The 17,493-nt window shown below is 28.8% G+C and overlaps 1 protein-coding gene across 1 annotated transcript in view; it reads right to left on the reverse strand.

Annotated features, from left to right (window-relative positions):
- The window catches only part of LOC142334455 (uncharacterized), a 101,907-nt gene extending 85,036 nt beyond the window's left edge, over positions 1-16,871 (reverse strand). Inside the window, exon 1 of the mRNA XM_075382480.1 lies at positions 16,680-16,871. The gene's annotated coding sequence lies outside the window, so the exon portion shown is untranslated. The remainder of the gene's footprint in view (positions 1-16,679) is intronic.
- Between the last annotated feature and the right edge of the window lie 622 nt (positions 16,872-17,493).

Below are 17,493 nucleotides of genomic sequence, written 5' to 3' on the forward strand. Positions count from 1 at the left end.
TAATAAAAATCAATTTTTTTTTTTCCCCTGCATTTACACTAATTTTCATGGAATATAATTCTTGACAAGTTTTGTTACTAAATCTTTCACATTTATTAGTCATTTAACAAAACTATTGTATTACAAACCTAAAAAAAAACTTTTTTTGACATTGAATTTTGTTTTATGTTCGATATCTTAAAAACTACTTGAGTTAGGGGTCTGGGACCTGTTTTAACCATTTTTCAGCTCACATTAAATAAAAAAAACACCAACTTTACTCCTTAATTTGGGTTTCAAAAATTACAATACGGCTTCTTTTTATCAGAGGAGCTGAAATCCAACTGAGATCTCTTACTAGCCGTAACTTGAAACAAAGTATTTCCAGACTGATGTTTGTATTAACATTTTTCATTATTTTCATCAGTAGAACATGTCCTAAAGTTCTCCAGTTTCTTAATAGGACACCCTATAGGGTGCCTAAGCACACACAGGTGAGCAACATAAAGCCGAACCCATAATGAAACCACTACCCAACACTATTTATGAAAGACTTTCAACTATCACGACTAGTATGTTACTACTGACTGATGCTGCCATTTGTTAGGTGGTTTTGTGTCAGTCCAGTATTGTGAGTGCAATTGTGTTTGTGTAAAATGCCTTATTCATCCCACGACAGGATAGCTATAGATGAGGCTTATATTAGTTATGGATCATTTGAAGAATCATGTCAAGTATTTGTAGAAAAATTTCCGAATGCCTGTATCCCAACGAAGAGTAGTATACACGATTTAGTTAAAGAATGGTGTACAACAGATACGGTTTCAAATGCAAAACAAAATAGGCAACCTTCCATTAGGAATCAACAGGTCATTGCCGATATTGAAAGGAGAATTACTTCCAGTCCAAAAATAATCACTATGCAAGTTATCCCAACAATCTGGTGTAAAATACATACACATCTGTCGTAAAATTCTTTATGGATTAAAATTGAAACTGTATCACATTACAACTGGGCAACAACTAAAGGAGACAAGACAAACCGAAACAACCTGATTATTGCAACTGGCTTCTCGAAAATATTGTTGGTGGACAGACAGACCCGATGTCATATTTCATTTCAGATGAGGCATGGTTTCATTTATCCAGCCATGTTAATTCGCAGAACACCAAGTATTGGATGGCGGGGAATCCTCACGAGATATTCGAGCGTCCGCTTCATGATGAGAAAATTAGTGCTTTGGTGTGCTGTTTCCAGAAATCATATAGTGGGACCAACATTTTTTGACTAGACTGTCCATACACAAGTTTATCTCACAATTTTCTAAGAATTCTATGCGCAATCAACTGATAATGAAAAAGAATACAGTTTCATGCAACAAGATGAAGCAACATGTCGCAGATCAAATGTTTCACTGAATCATATTCATGCAGTTTTTACAAATGACGACCTGTCAGAAGAAGACAATGACCTCATGTTCCCCAGAGTGGTCTACTTGCTAATGTTTCCTTTGGAGGCTACTTAAAGAAGAGAGTTTATGTATATAATCCCTACAGTACTGATGAATTGAAGGTGAACATTCAACAATAAATCAATGCGACTGACAAAATTTTGTGACAGACGACTCTCAATATGATGTCAAGCACAAAAGTGCACTGATACTCAGGGTAGACATTTTGAACACCTTTTGTAACAATAAGGTAAATCAATGCATCATTTAAATTACGTTTTATGTTTTTTCTTATTTAATTTATCCATATCATTCACAAAATTTCATATTCTGCAGCGGTTATGTTATGGATTCAGTTTTATGTTGCTCACCCCGCGCGCGCGCGCGCGCGCGTGTGTATAAACACACCAGGTGATAAAAAGTATGGAAACAGCATTATACTGCATATTTGAAGGCAGAAAGAAATGGGGCTCTACACACTTAAAAAAATATCTGCATTACGGTGGGTTTTTTAATTTTTGTTCCCCATCTTGAATCAAAGTTAATTGTTTTAAACAGGAAGGTGCACACATGACTTCGATTTAAAATTTTACAAGAAACACGATGGTGAAACCCATTTTTCTGTTGATTCCTTCGCCATGAAGTTATAAGCATTCAAATCTGCAATGATGGAAAAATCGTGTTAGCAATAACTCAAAGTAAACCTCGCTGCACGAACAATTTTATTGCCTTTTACATTCATAATGCACACTTTAAAGTGTTATAATACTGATAATAATAAACAATACCTGATAATTAACACAACAAATTAAATGTTGTGTTTAACTTCCCGCATTAATATCAGCTGATATTTGTTACTTAAATTTGTTATTTTGTATATTTAGTTTACAATGCAGTTTATATTAACGTTGAAACAATGCAACTTATTAACTCCTCCTTTCACCTTTTTATTCCAAAACACTTGTAATGGTAAAATTTAATAGGGCTAGTAAAAATTAAGTTAAAGGCCTAGTGGTTCAAATTCTTTTTTGTAACAGTTATATTGTTAGTTTTCTCATTCATTTATTTAGTGTTATTAAATATTACCTTCTTTAAGGGAACCCAAAAGAATAACTCTGCTGATGTACAGGTATGGTTTTCCAAACAGAGAATAGATAAGTAAATCGACTGTTACCAAAACAGTACAGCAATTTGATGAAACATATACTGTAAAGAAGTGTCCTTACACCGGTAAACCAAGAACAGTCACAATTGAATCAAAGTTATTACAAGTGACACAGACCATAGTTGAAGAACCTCATTCATTGATTCTGAATGCTGTTGTCCAACAAGAATCAGTTATTTTTCAGTTCAAAAAATTCTTAAAACAAATAAATTTCACCCTTATAAACTACACTTGGTGCAAGGACTTTTGAAAGATAATTTTGACTGCTGAATTAAGTATTGTGGTATTATAATGTGAAAATTAGACATAAGATGCAAATTTTTCTAATTCAATAACGTTTACTGATGAAGCACCTGTGTTAAATAGCCATGTGAATAAGAAAAACTGTTGATATTGGAGCAATAATAATCCCAGATGGATGATGCAAGCTCAGAAACCTCAGAAAGTAAACGTTTGGGCAGAAATCATTGGTCACTGTATTGTAGTTTCTTTTATTTTAGATGGCAATCATACAAGAGATGCTTATTGCAACTTGTTAGCCAGTAGGATTTTACCAAATATCTGGGAAAATGTTGGAAGAATTAAATAATATTCAATGATTTCAGCAAGATGGAGCACCACCTCATTATTATCCAAGAGTATGGCAAATTTTAAGTCACTGGATAGGTCGTAGAGGAGCCATAGAATGGCCTACCAGGTCCCCAGATCTGTCTCCTCTGGATTGCTTTTATTGGGGGTACCTGAAACATAATCTTAACAAAACCTGCAAACATTGACGAATTGAAAAGAAGAATAATTGACAAATCTCTCTTGTACCACCAGACTTGATACAAAAAATTATAAATGGATATTATTTGAGGTTAGCACACTGCCAAGCTGTAGATGGGAAGCATTTTGAACATTTATTGTAGAATGGAATGCTTTCAAAACATTATATCAAAAGTAATTTTTGATCGAAAAAATTAATTTAAAAATTTTAAATAAATATTATAATATTTAAAGTAAATAATATCAGTTGATATAGCCATTTAATTTGCTTATTATATTTAATTTATTATTATCAATATTATAGCAATGTTTAAAGTTCATTATTGTAGGCATAATGAATGTAAAATGCAATAAAATTGTTCATGCAGCATCATATTTTACCTCATTTTATTGTTAACACAATTTTTCCATCATTGCAACTTCGAATGCTTACAACTCTATAATGAAGGTAATAACAGAAAAACGGGTTTCACCACTGTTTTTCTTTCAAAATCTGAAATCAAAATCATGTATCATTATGCCCACCTTACTACTTAAACCAATTCAAAAAAAAAAAACTGAAACTAACCCACTTGTTTCCTACATGTCTCAGGACCTTAAAACTATTTTTTTAAATTTTTTATAAGCAGTTACCTGTGGCGGCCATTTTTGTTACAGTGCGCATACCTATTTTTATGATTCTAAGGGTTTACGAAAAAGTGTTTATTAAATAAGTAAGTTTTTCTTAATATTATGACATTTGCAATTTTTTAATTAGTTAAATTTTTATATTATTTTCAAGTAATTTCACATAAAACAATGGAAGAACAATGTTCCATAGAAATTTATGTGAATGAAGAGTGTCATAAATCAGTGTATGGTAACAGTGATAAAAGAAATCATTAAAATTTGTGAATTTAGTAATGAAAACCAACAACTTATTCTTTTTACGTGCCAATTCAGATGTCACTAGTAGTGTTTGTAAATATCATGAGAAAATATTTTTGCCAAAATTCAGTCACCTGTATGTACAGTTCTGTTGTGACCCTTTGAGAACTCATAAAAAAAAACAGTTAAGAAAAAATTATGACAAATAACACTAGAGCAAGCACTTAAAAGAACACACTTTTCCAAATTTAAATTTAGTTCCTGGAAAGTCTCTTTGTGTTAACCATTTCAAAAGTATTTTTTCTCAGCAGAACAAAGAACTATATGAAAGCGAAGACCAAGAGAAATACCAGATATCACATCTATTAGTTAACCACACTAAATAATAAACTTTCATTGCTACAAAAACAGGCTATTTCATTGAAGAATAATTATAATTTTGCTACAATTTATTTTTTCGATAGTTTTTACAAAAATAAACCAATAAAAAATGAAAATGAATTTTTGAAAAAATATGAAGGTTACTCATTAAAATCTCAATTTGGGTAAGTTTTACAAGCATTTTTGAATTAAAATTGTATTAGGTTACTGGTATTAATTAAGTTATCATTAAATTATGACCTATCATTGAAAATATTGAAAACATCAACTTCAACAACATATGGGTCATATATAAAAAATGTAAAGTGCAATGAAAACAAGAAACCCCCTTGGACTACTTATTTACAGTCAAAATGGTATCGATTTTAACAGGTTTTTCATGATTTTTGAGAGGTTATAACTTTTTTATTAGTACAATACATAAGAAACGTATTAATTTGCCATAAACATCTACAAACAGTTAAGGTGTGCAAATTTGAGATTTTTATCACCAACCAGCCCCATCATAGTTATTTGAAGCAAAAATTTGAATTTAAAAAAAAAATTATTTTCAAAAATTCATAAAAATTTAGGAGTAAGTACATCACCATTAATATGGTGATAACATATACCTACATATAAAAAAATAATTCAAACTATGTATGCCATCATCCCTGCCTCTTGAAAAAAATTATCAAAAGTGAAATTTCACCGTTTTTCATGTTCAATTTTATTGGTAATTTTCTCATAGAAAGAGAGATAAGTAAAAAAATCCACTGAACCAATCTTTTACCTTGAGAAAATATAAGTAAATTGCTTTTTGCTTCATCCTTCCAGGACCAATAGTTTTTTAGTTTTAGTTTTTAGAAAGAGACTTTTCCAGGAACAAAATTTAAATTAGAAATATTATTATTTGTTATAAGTTTTTCTTAATTGTTTTATATGAGTTCTCAAAGGGTCACAACAGAACTGTCCATAGAGGTGACTGAATTTTAACAAAAACGTTTTTTCATGATATTTACAAATGCCAGTGACATAAGAATTAACATGTAAAAAAACAAGTTGTTGGTTTTCATCACTAAATTTTCAATTTTTAATGAGCACTCTACCACATACTTTTTATGGCACTCTTCATTCACATAAATTACTATGGAATATTATTCTTCCATTGTTTTATGTGAAATTACTTGAAAATAATATAAAAATTTAATTGATTTAAAAATTACAAATATTATATTATTAAGTAAAACTTAAAACACTTCCAAACACAGCATATAATTTGAGGTACTCAGTAAAGATTTGAACAGGTCATTGACTAATGCAATGTCAGACTGACCAGTCTGTAACTCCAAAGCTAAATGATGCAACATGTATTTTCCTGACTTCTGGATATGACTTCAAGCACCTGTTATAACATGAACATTGTAGTTGAATGGTTCAAACATGTCTATTTCAACTATTGTAATAAGTATAAAAATATTAAGAAGACAAGAGCACTTACTTAGCGAGTTAAAGTGGTATCGCTTTCTACAGATCTCATGATTTTTGAGAGGTTATAACTTTTTTATTAATACAGTACACAAGAAACGTTTTTATTTATCATAAACATCTACAAAAACACTAAGTTGTGCAAATTTGAGATTTTTATCACCAGCTCCATCAGAGTTATTTGAAGCCAAAATTTGAGTTTAAAAAAAAAGTTTCAAAAATTCATAAAAATTTAGGCTGAAGTCTATCAAAATAAATATTATTTATGGAAAAACTACTAACATACACCTACATTTAAAAAAGTAATTTAAACTGTGTATGCCATCCCTGCCTCTTGAAAACATTACCAAGAATGAAATTTCACAGATTTTCATGTTCAACTTTATTGGTAATTTTCTTACAGAAAGTGGTAGAGAGATTGGTAAATAAACCACTGGATCAATCTTTTACCTTGAGAAAATATGAATAAATTGCTTTTTGTTTCATCTTTCCAGGACGATTAGTGTTTTAGTTACGATTTTTTCTGTAAACCCTTACAATCAAAAAGTAGGTGTGTGCACAGCAACAAAACTGGCTGCCACTACTGCCACAACTGCTTAAATAAAAAATAAAATTTTTTAGGTCCTGAAACATGTGGGTAAGTTCCAATTTTTTTTTGAATTGGTCAAGCAACCGGCTTATGTTTTTTTTTTTTTTAATGAAAAACCCTTGTTTTTTATTTTCCTAGTGTACGTAGTAATCTGTATAACTTGTGAACAATAAGCAACTGCATGGCCTAATGAGATGAAGATGATATGTATGACATGTAAATGAGGTGGTCTTGTACAGTATCAGGCTAATTCCTGAGATGTGTAGTTAATTGAAACCCACCCACCAAAGTTTACCAGTAACCACTGTCTAGTATTCATATCCATATAAAGGCAACAAACTTTTACAAGGATTTCAATCTCAAAACCTTCAACATAAAAAACTGATTTGCAACAATGAGCTAACCACTAGACCAGCTCAATCAGCTAAATCATGCTAATATATGATCAATTTATAGCTTAAATAGTTTTTTCTATTTATTTTTTGAAACTTTGCTGTCTAAATCTGCAGATTCAAATCGGCATTATATCACCTAAGTTAATGTCTTAACATCTAGCTCCCCATTTTGACACTTCCACTCTCTTGCCTTGAACTCATCAATGTTGGTGTTCGCAGAGTGAAACGTTATATCGTGCAACAGCAGTAGTGCAGTGATAGTGTGTCTTCAGGGTTATTCATTGATGAACTTTTGTCATAAAACTGATAATCATTCTTTTTTCACAGTCTTTCAAGTGAGAGTTAAGTAAATGGAAACAATATTTTTAGATCAGGGTATATAAAAAATCTCAAAAATATCTGTAAACATCATAAGAAAATATGTTTTTAAAATACAATCATATTTTCAGAAGAAACTCATTAAAATTTTTTATTAGAAATGGTTTAAAAGAAATCCTTTTTGATTTACCTAAAAATGTTTCTGTTCATCTTAATTACTGATAAATCCTTTTGCTCTACATATAATAAAAAAATATTTGGTACTGAAGGACTGGTGAAACTGATGACTGCCAAAAAAAACATTGCTGACAAACATCACTCTACAATATAGGATAATTAAAAAGTGTGCAGGTGACAATTTTGTATAAGTATAATTTTCTTTTCTTTTCAATCTTTTAAAATTTATTTAATCATTATATACATAGACTATAACACTCCCAGTAACATGAGAATTCCAACTCAGGGTCATAAATCTAAATCTGTTCAGCCAATGAGCTACTACAGTGGAACAAACATACACCCTAAATACATTATACTTCTTTTTGGGCAGTCGTTTAATAAATGGTTCGAGAAGAGAATTTAGTTGCTGTAGATATTGTTTGTAAATTTCTGCGTTTATCTCCAATTTCCATAATAAAATTAAATAAGATACTGCCTTATTTAATTTTAATCAGAAATCAGAAATATGAAAAAAATTAAATTAAATTAGAATAATTCTTTAATGTAAATGTACATAGATGAAATGAAACACATTTCAAAAATCTGAAACAAAAGTTGCAAAAGGTAACAAAAAAGTCAAGGTCATCACTCTTTTGCCTAGCTCTTTGTATAAATACAAAAATCTATGAAGAGTTTTATGCAACACATTACAAGATTAACTAGGGACTTAATGAACAAGGTGTAATTAAAGACCTTGCAAAAAGTCTGATGTGAATACCACATGACTTCCTTGTACGCCTATTAAATTACAAATACACATTTTTTTTTTTTAATGAAAAGTACATAAAATTTTATTTCATTAATAATTTCTGATATTTTTCCATATTTTTTTTTATTGTTATTATAATTATTAATAAATCAATAATTTAAATTAAAAGAAAAAGTTAAAAAAAAAGGAGATTAAGTCTGATTTGAACTGATGTTTGCCTTCCCCTTATTAAGATCCAAATATTTCATTAATTAACATTTCATTTGACTATAACTTTGGAATCAATGAAAATAAGTACCACATATGACAATTAGTTGAAAATCTCTCAATGAGGGCTTATTACTGCAGTTAAGAAATAGTCCAAATTCTAAATTTTTTAGATTTTGTAGTTTTTTGGACACTTTTGGTTCAGTCAATTGCAATCAAAAGGAGAGGTGGACAACTGGATGTTATAACAGCCCTAAATCCAAAATTTCAACATCCTACAGCTAATTGTTTTTGAGTTATGCGAGATACATATGTACATACATATATACAGACGACACGTCGAACTAGTCAAAATGGATATTTCTGTTGAAATCTGAAATTTTTTGCAATCACAATATTTCCTTTACTTCGTACAAGGAAGTAAAACGGGTTGTAATAAATTAAGTGAAACAGTTGTAAATTACGTAATTGTATGTCATACAATGACGTACAATTGGATTGACCATTTATAGGATGATGAAAATAGTAAAAAAAATCTATTAGAAAACTGTGCATCAGTGGATATAAAAGTATACATGCAAATGAGACCAATTACGCTAACTTTAAATTAATTATTTGTTTATGATTAAACAGAAATATCATTATCATAAAATTGATATGTCTGCTTTCTGTATTTTCAGGCCTAAGGTGTGTAATTCCTCATGCAAATATCATCAGAAAGAGAAAGTAATGATTGAATAATCAAAATTTAGCTGCAATTATAAACACCCTTAATTTGATTTACTTGTTTGTAGCTCTGAAAATGGTGCACATTATGTTTGATACATCTCAATCCTGCCAGGAAAAGATTTCCTACTTGAAATTTTGTATACCAAAACTGAAGACATGCCAGAAGAAATAATTTTCAAAGAATTGTTTAGTACTAAAGAGCTCAGCTTGTAATAATACATAAGCTTATCAACTAATAATAATAATAATAATGCATGCCAAATAAAATTTTTTTTCAGGTTGGGTTGAAAAAAAAATTCATTTCACTTCAAGACTTAATCAAAACATCTGAAAGAATTTAAGGAAAATTAAACAAAACATTTCTGGTATTACCTCTGACAACTTTTTGTAAAACTTTTCATTTGTAGTCGAAGACAATGTATATTACTCTCTATTATTACTGAAAAGGCAATCATGACCAGGTCTCTTGCACAAGTCTTTATAAGTGACCATTTAAATAATAGTATTGCTGTTGTACATACTTTTCAAAAACATATGGTTGTTGAAAATGTGGCCCCTAATGTAAAAAAGATAAATTATTTTTTACTAGTATAATATAAAAACAACTTTTTTCAATGTTTCCACTACTATAATGACTTTGGTGTTGATGCTCAGGACATTTCTGCTTCTTCCTATGGAAAAAGAGTCTGCAATGGAATCGGTGGTACAAGCAGAACTTTAACTAAAGCAAGTCTACAGCAGTCACATGATGGCCAGATTCTAGCACCAGAAAAAGGTCAAGTTTTGTTATGACAATATCTCAGAAATATCTTTTAGTCTAAACAAAGGAAAAAGTGTACAGCTTGTAAAGTACAGCTAGTACAGTATTGTTAAGTGCACAGTCTTCAGTAATTAAAGCACTTCATTTATTCATAAATATGAAATTTAATTTTAAAAAATATCACAGTCTGTATTTACAATGGTAAATGGTGGACTGGGAAAATATGTGGCACAGTAAAGAAAGCGATGACCTGATAGATTCATCTAGTTCAAGAACTTCATTCCAGATCTCCAAAGATAACAAAATTACAGGTATAAATTATTATCATATTCAGGAAATTAATGCCACTAGAATTCACTACTGCTACTAACCATAACTTCAACACTGATTAAAAATTGTGTGAAGAAATAACTTAGCTATTTACTTTAAGTGTATCTTAATTTTTTGTATCTACTTTAGATAATTCTTTGTTACAAGAAAGATAATCATAATGATTTTAATTTTGAAGACAATTCAGTTCACGTTTAAAAAATATACGATGACTACTAATTGTAAGACTCTAAGCTTATTTAATTTGGTTTAATTACAAAATTTTAATGGTATGATTTTATTACATAAACTAACGTTCCTTCTAAGCTCTTGAGGCTTATCTCAGTGATGATTTTAATGGATTATTTACTTCCACATAAAAAGCTGGTTTTATAAAAATTTGAGATTTTTGTAACTGGTCTCTTTTGAGTTACTTCTGTCCGATTCTTAACTGATTTTATGTGATATACAACATTCTGAGGCTTCTGATAAATTGAAAATATGACTGATGTTTCTAACTTTTTTTCAGGAAATGCTATAAAAAAAAACGACATTGAAGGTGTCCAAGCTGAGATTTTGTTTTTATAACAGTTCTTCAATTAGTCTTTACCAATAATGTTCAGCATAGGCAAAAATATTAAACATCAAATTAAGTAATTAAATATCAAGCAAAACAATAAAGCATTAAAAATTCCAAACATTAAATGCAGCTAAAATAAGAAATGTAATAAAACAACAAGATAAATATTCATAATTAGTTCAAAAAAAAAGTTTGCAACTCAAAAAAGGGGAGGAAGTTCTGGTTATGTTGTCATTTCCAATGCTATATTTTAGATATAAAATGAAAACTTAAAAAAACATTAAACCACATGTTATTAAACATTAAACAGAAATAAGTTCTTGACAAATTGAAAACACATTGGTTATTTAATAGATTTTTCAACATTTCTAAAATGTTTTCAATCCTGTAAGCAACTAACTGGTGGAAAAAAGGGGCTTGATTGCATAAAAAAGAGAAAAGCTCACATTTAGTTACAATTGTGATTAATAAAAAAATAAAATTAAAATTTCCCTTTAATAAAACAATCACAACTTAAAGTTAAATGGAGCTGAGTATTTATTTTTTTGTGAGATCCTTACAATCAAATTGGCCACAATCTGAGCAACAAAAACATATTAAAAGTGATTTAATTTCAGAATAATCAATATTTGAAATACATTTTCTAGACCAAAAATAATTTATATTATTTTCAAGTAGTAGAAATCTAAGTAATATAGATTTAATTGTTATTTCATTTTGAACATTTTATTTAATATTCCGAAATAAAGCTGCCTTTGAAACAAAATAACCTCAGACAGATTATCATTAAATAAAACCTACCAAAGAATAACTTTTTTCCACACAAAAAAGAGCACTTTTATCCCACATAAAATCATGGTGTACATGTAAATATTCAATGAGAACCATAAAAGAGTTTTAAAGGAGAAGGATATCTTTTATTTTAATACTTACTAATGAAATAATTGTAAAAGCTAATTTACCTACAATTAAACTGTGTAGAAGGAAATACAAATAAAAAGAATGGTTAATATAATTGCTTATCAGCTGATAAAGCAACTGTTTTGGTAATGCATAAGGACCAGATTTCAAAACTGTATAATTGTAATATATATCTCACAACTGGTTGCTAATAATCAGCTAGAGTAGAAAGAATACTCAGAAAGATATTAGGCCCCACCAAAGATGGAGAAAAATATAAGTAGAAGATATAGGATGTAATCAGGAAAAAAATAATTGCCTTTTACAATTACCTACAAAGAATGAGCAAACAGGCAATTTACAAACTTTAAAAATCTAAAACCCAATTAAAACTGGATCAGAGAAAGTGAAAGACATGGAAGTGAAAATAACACAAGAAAAGATCAAAGAATGTTTACCAGAGAAACAAATTGCAAAAAAACACAGCCAGAAAAACCAGAAATAATTGAAGCACTACACTCAAACAGAAGAAAGAAAAGAAAAATTCTGGGAAATAATCAAGATGTACAAGAAACAGAAACTGAAAAAGTGAATTAGTTAAAATAATGCAGTGGCTAAAACTAAAGATAAGATGTAAAGATAAAAAGGATAGGTTCATAGTTACTTCCAGCACTATAATAAAAATTGTTTGATAAAAAAGAATGTACAACTTACTACAACAAACTAAATAAATATAGTTATAACCATATAGTTTGTCACAAAGCAGAAATAAGTAAAACAAGTAAATTGTGGTTTGAATAAAATACAATTTTTTACAAATTGAAGAAAAAATATATTAGAGGTTGATTATAATGCAACAATCTAACATAAAATTAATCTTGAAAATAAATATAACTGTACCCCATCAGCATTTTCTAAGATTAATTTTTAAAGTATGATATAGCTTAATTTAAAACACATCTAAACAAATTAAGCAAAATAGGCATAATCCATTAATCCTATTAAAAGCACAATTTTTTTATAGTAAATTAATCTCTTTCACATCATACATTCCAGCTATTGTATGTATTCAGTTATGTATAAAAAAAATTATCCATTAATGTAATTATTCAGGAGTACTTTCTCAATTTAAAAAGAATACAAGCAAATATTGATATCAGATATGAATAATTTAAGTACAATTTTAATGTTAATTCTGTCACAGTAAGGAACCCATGATAGGTTTAATTAATCAACCTTCAATATAGTGCTACAGTAAACACAGTTAAATACTCCAAAATATCAAACTGAAAATATAAAACCCAACTAAAAAATAAAATAAAATATTATATATATAATATAAAAAGAACAATATTTCCAAAATATCTGAAAAATTACATAAGTATCGAGCATCCATCATAAACCAAAACATACACAGATAACATAAAATAACAATATGCCCTTCTTTTTTCTGTTTAGCCTCCAGAACCACCATAAGGTATTACTTCGGAGGATGAATGAAGCTGAAAAGTATGAATGTAAATGAAGTGTAGTCTTGTACAGTCTCAGGTCAACCATTCCTGAGATGTATGGTTAATTGGAACCCAACCATCAAAGAACACCGGTATCCATGATACACTATTCAAACTCATATAAAAGTAACTGCCTTTACTAGGATTTGAACCTTAGAACTCTCGACTTTGAAATCAGCTGATTTGCGATAAGTTCACCATTAGACCAAACCAGTGGGTTAACACAATATACACTTAATCAGAGGCATGTGTACATGCATACCTGTACACAAGAACAAATTAATACAAAAAATCTTAATTTAGGCATAAATAATGGTGATTAAATTCAACATTTTATTTAACTGGTGGGAAGATATTTTGTGCAATTTTTTTCACTTCTGAACAGCTATCCCGTACTTGATCCCTTTTTGTCATATCTAAGACTTTAACATTAGGCCCTTTTAAAAGCAATACATTGTCAATTTCTTTTCAATTTAAGTAATAGTGTTTGAAAAAAAAATTGTCTTACTTCCTTGTAAAATAATACATTTTCTACATTATAAAATCTGTATTCATAAAACAAATCAGTAACACTGAATCAAAAGAAAATATTTGTTAATTATAACAAAATCATATAAATATATTATATGACATCAATAATCTGTAAGTTATACAATTTAAATGCTTATTAAGATTTTATCATAATGCAGATAAAATTTAAATCATACTGCCCAACTTAAAATATTTATTAACAGTTTATCATTGTGAAAATTAAACTTAAAACCACATTAGCTAAACACATTTTGTTTGTGCAATCATCAGCAAATAATATCCCAATTATTTAAAAATGATATGCCTCAAATAAGTTAATAGATAGAAAGTAATACATTTTATTACAGCAATTACTTTTATATTCTAGCATACAAAATTAAAAAAATTTAATTTCTACTGGTAAGTCTAACAAATTAATGATAATATATGTTTACTCAAAAACTATAATAAAAATGGTCTAAAAAGAAAAATGGTTTTTATTTAATAATTCCACATAAAGTGAAACAAAATATTATTTATGCTATGATAACCTTTCAATAACAAACTCATAAATAAAGTTGAAAAATAGTATTATCAACAGTCAAACTATGTAGAGCGTTTATGTATATAATTGAATGCCTAATTAATAAGTGGACAATTACATCACATTACAAGATTTCGGCAGAAAACATAAAGCTGAGCAAACTACAAACATATACCAAGCACCCCGTTCATAACTTAAGTGATAAAATAGTATTCCACAAACTAAGAAAGGAATTAAACAGTACTTTTTTAAAAAGAAAAACCTTATTGTCAATGTAAAGTTAATTTTGGACAATATAATTTTACTAGTATATCTTTAAAAAATCATTTCCAGTATTTACTTAAAAAAATAAATATAAGGCTTTTTAAATAAAAATTTCATTAAGTTTAATCAATACTTAACTTGCTTTAAACTTGATTTTCCCTTTAAATCATAAATGTGTTCCCCATTTATCAATGAACAATGCAACAGAAACTGAAATATTATCAAAACAATAAAACATTAATCACTGCTTATAAAACCACAATTTATGGTTATAATTAACTCCCTAGTAAATAAATCTAACTTTGCAATATTTTTTATTTAAAAAAGTAAATAATTTCTAAACATAAAAACAATTTCACAGAATTTACTATATATTATTTTGAAAATATTACTGCAAATATTATATTTAAAGACTTCATGGGATAAATAAAATGTTTAACCACTTCTACAATCTGTCTTGTGAACAAAATTATAAAACAACCATTTTCGGTTGATAAGAACTTCATTAATTCTCACACTATTATATGAAAAATAAATTACTTCCAGCTACAAAGGCAACCAATGTAGTCTGCACATAAGCTTATCATAAACATGAGAGAAACAAATCTGCTGTAACAAGTACAAGAATAACTGTAGATGTGAACTATATACTTCATTACGACTACTCTTGACATAATTCAGTGTCAGCTGTAATACACCTCATCTCAGGTTATAAAATAATGGACCGTAAAAGCAAATAATTTCAAAAATATTGTTACCAGGACCATAAACTGATAAAATTTTTATCAAAAGGGATAAGATTTCTTCAAGTTTACAAACACAAGCTAAAATTAACTACACTGCCTCAAATGTAGCAAAATGCAAAACATTAATTTTGTCAAGCTTTTAACAAATTTTTAGTTAAGTATGGTTAGGTATCCAACAGATAATTTGATTAAACATGCACATATTAATTGCCTATAAAGTTATAGGCTACTGGTTTTCATCTTATATTTCATAGAAAAATGGATTCTTTTTTAGGATAAATGTGTTTTTTCTGTACTATTTAGTACTATTCGGCGTTATAATGTAAAAAATATGCATTTATGGCATATTTATTAAATAAATACACTTACACAGTGCATAATAACTTCAATTAGAAATGATTTGAATAAATTTAAAAAAAAAATATTAAAAATGCCAAGAAATCATAATTAAAAAAAAAAAAGAGTTGGGGGCATTTTAAGAAAAACCAAAACCGAAATTGTTAGGGTAGGCACCAGTGACCTACATAAAGTTTTTTACAATAGGTTGTATTGCCTGTAACCCTATCAATAAATACTAAACGATCGAAACCATAATTTTGTTATTACATCTACTGAAACGTCACTAATAAATAAACAGCGTAATAATTAACCATTAGGTCTAACGAAATCGCAATCCGATATCGCTGACCAACAAAAATCTTAATAAAAACGCATAACTTCGACTTCGTACAATATTAAAATTTAATTCCATAAAACAAACATTCCTATTAAGGTAAAGACTAATTTAACAGTACTTTCAATTGGTGAAATGAAAATAAGAAATAACAGTTGGGAAACTGTCATGGATGTTATAAAAGCTACCCCACGAAGTCGTAACATAACCAAGGCTACAATTCATTACACCTTAAAATATCATAAACATAGGAACTCATACAGAAAATATAGGTAAACAAGTATAAAAATTTTCTAAAAACACGTATTATGTAATTTGAATAAACTACTCTCAACCAGAATAACAAAATTACAAGATTAGGCAAGTCGAATAGGCTGTTGTGAAGGGGAACAGAACCACCATTTTGTTAACGGGGGAGTGGAGAGTTTCTTACAGCATGCTACAAAACGCCGTCAAAACAATCTATAATTACGATTAAACATCAAATAATTAAGCAGCAGCACTAAAAAATACTATTGAAACCCCACTTAAAGATACTGCCCGTTAAATCCTAACTGTTACAAGTAAGTAATTAATACAATAATCCCAACGTAAGGTCGGAAAGAGATGGAATAATATACGGAAAAATCTCACCTTACCCAATTTTCGTATATCCATTAATCTGCCTTTTAAAGCCAAAACACACAACACTCCACTTTAAATAAACTCAACACACACGTTGAACGATGAACTACTTAATAACTCACGTAATCTTACCTAAAAATGTAGAAAAATTGAACATAATAATGGACAAAGTCATAAACGCTAAGGAACAATAACAAGAGGCGCCATTTGCAATGCTCACAATTGACATGCGCAAATCAATGCGTTGCATTGTGGGTAATCTTCCCGCCGTCAAAGAGATTGAAAAGGCAGTAGAAGTGTCCACCAATGGAGAAAACCACGTCGGCGGTATTTCATTGGTGTTCCACTGAAGTGTACTTATTTGAATGTGTCGCTGAGACTAGTAAATAACAAATCATTATTAGTCAATCAGAATTTTCCGTTGAATAATCTTCTTTTTTTTTTTAATATATCTTTTTGCATAAATTTCATATATGTACTTATACACAAAAATGTCTAATGGGGAAAGGTAAGTACTTAAACTGAATCTAGAATTAAAAATAAGAAAAGATTTTATATATATGCATCGGTAAGGACGCACTTCATCCACGAATTACAAAATATTTTCTCCTACAAAGTAGAAATGATGTTACACTAAAATTCTTAAGACAAATTGTTCAAAATTAGTGATCATATATTTTATTTTAAAAATTAGAAAACAAATGAACGAATCTTAAACCTGTATCTACGGTAATTTACAAGAAAATTATTTTAAACCAAAGACTGGAGTCAAAAAATACACTTTTGCAGTTTTGTTAAATTAATTATCAATAAAATTATGTGTAAAGA

The sequence above is a fragment of the Lycorma delicatula genome, chromosome 1 (genome assembly GCF_047948215.1).
Source record: "Lycorma delicatula isolate Av1 chromosome 1, ASM4794821v1, whole genome shotgun sequence".
Lineage (NCBI taxonomy): Eukaryota > Metazoa > Arthropoda > Insecta > Hemiptera > Fulgoridae > Lycorma > Lycorma delicatula.